Source organism: Bidens hawaiensis, unplaced genomic scaffold (genome assembly GCF_021521415.1).
Source record: "Bidens hawaiensis isolate Kalapana, Puna unplaced genomic scaffold, B.hawaiensis_p1.1 tig00003217_1, whole genome shotgun sequence".
Lineage (NCBI taxonomy): Eukaryota > Viridiplantae > Streptophyta > Magnoliopsida > Asterales > Asteraceae > Bidens > Bidens hawaiensis.
In genome coordinates, this window is record NW_027491174.1 from 2,214,414 (window position 1) to 2,216,198 (window position 1,785).

Sequence of the window (1,785 nt, forward strand, 5' to 3'; positions counted from 1 at the left end):
TGTGGTCAACGATTGGATGGCATTATCTCTAACTTCATCCTTTTGCATTCTCACTTCATCAAGTTGATTTCTTCGTTGCGTGTCTTGTTGCATCAACTTCAACATGTCCATAACTTCATTTCAATTTGATGAACTTTGACCCGTTTACCACTTTGACCGCCACCCTCTTGACCTTGAAACCCTTGATTATTCCCGCCTTGAAAACTACCTTGGTTATTATATTGTTGGCGAGGAACATAATTTCCTTGATTTCCTTGAAAGTTCAAATTGGATTGAGTAGCCGGATTTCCATAACGAAAATTCGGATGATTTCTCAACCTGGGGTGGTAGGTGTTGGAGTTCATGTTGTAATTCCTACCACCTCCCCCTTGAAGTGCATTCACCTCCTCTACCGGTGCTTGACCTACCGCACATACCTACGAAGCATGACCCAACTCGTTGCAGTTTGTACAAACATCAATTACCTGATTAGTGGTTTGTACTTTTCCTTCTTCCACGGATTGCACTTGCGGTCTACCAATCGCCAGTCTTGCTCTTCTTCCAGTTTGGGCCTTTCTCTTTGTAGTAACCGCCATTTGTTCCAAATATGCCCAATCATCTTGTTCATAATTTTTACCAAATGTACCATTCGTGATTGACCTCAAATCTCGTTTATCCTCCATACTCAACCCTTCATGAAAAGCATTTAACAACTCCCAAAGAGCAATACCATGATGAGGACAATTCTTGATCATCATATTGAACCTCTCAAATGCTTCATGAAACATTTCCCCCGATTTTTGTTGGAAGGTTCTCAAACTTCTTCTCGCATCATCGGTCTATTGGGCCGTGTAAAATTCTTCCAAGAATCTTTGTTGCATTTTGGCCCAAGTAAAAATAGACCCGGAAGGCAAAGTGTAAAACCATCTTTTTGCCTTGTCTTCCAACGAAAATTGATATAGAACCAACTTAACCTCATCCGATGTAAAACTTTGACCCCAATCGTGTTGCAAATGGAGTCGTATGCCTTCAAATGAAAGTAAGGTTCCTCCGTTGCTAGACCCTTATAATTGGGAGACTTTGAAGAGAATTGGTTCTCACTTTAAATGTCCTCCCTTGTTGATTGTGAGGAATAACCACCGGAGACGGATTATTAGTAATTACCGATGGAAAATGAGCTTCAATACCCCTTACCATCTCTCTTGCATGCCTTCTTGGTACCCCCATTGGTACTCTTGGTTGACCCATTTGCCTATAAACGAGCCTTGGAGTTGCAAATTGTTGAAACTGTGGTTGGGGCATTTGTTGTTAAAATTATTGATTTTGAGGTTGCCCTTGTAGTGTGTTGTGGAGCTTGTTGTTGATGAATAACCGGTGGCGGTTGAACTTGTTGTTGGACAACCGGTGGTGGTTGGAGTCAATTAAGTTCTTGCACCGGTTCCGTTTGTTGCCCTTGAGCATAAGCAAAATTTCACGGATTTAGCATTTGACTTCCATCACCTCCCATGTAGTAACATTCCACTTCATACCCCTCAAATTCACTGTCAAACCCATACCCATAACCATCACCTTGTGATCCTGAATGTTGCATGAAAGGTGGGGGTTGATATTGGTAGCTTGATTGTGATTGTTGAAAGGTTGGTTGTGGGTGTTGTTGAGATGATGATGCACCAAAGGTAGGAAAAAGGTTAGAAACAGATGGCAATGTGGATGATGTTGAACAGGTGTAATGAGCAGTTATGGGTTCGGTTGTATGAGTCGGTTGCAATTCACTTGATGTTGTAGGTATAGTAGTAGTGATTGGTG

The 1,785-nt window shown here is 41.7% G+C and overlaps 1 non-coding gene across 1 annotated transcript; it reads left to right on the forward strand.

Moving 5' to 3' along the window:
* Positions 1-705: 705 nt before the first annotated feature.
* Positions 706-811, forward strand: LOC143622557 (small nucleolar RNA R71). Its single transcript, XR_013151731.1, has one exon. It is a non-coding gene; the product is annotated as a small nucleolar RNA R71 (small nucleolar RNA).
* Positions 812-1,785: the final 974 nt, after the last annotated feature.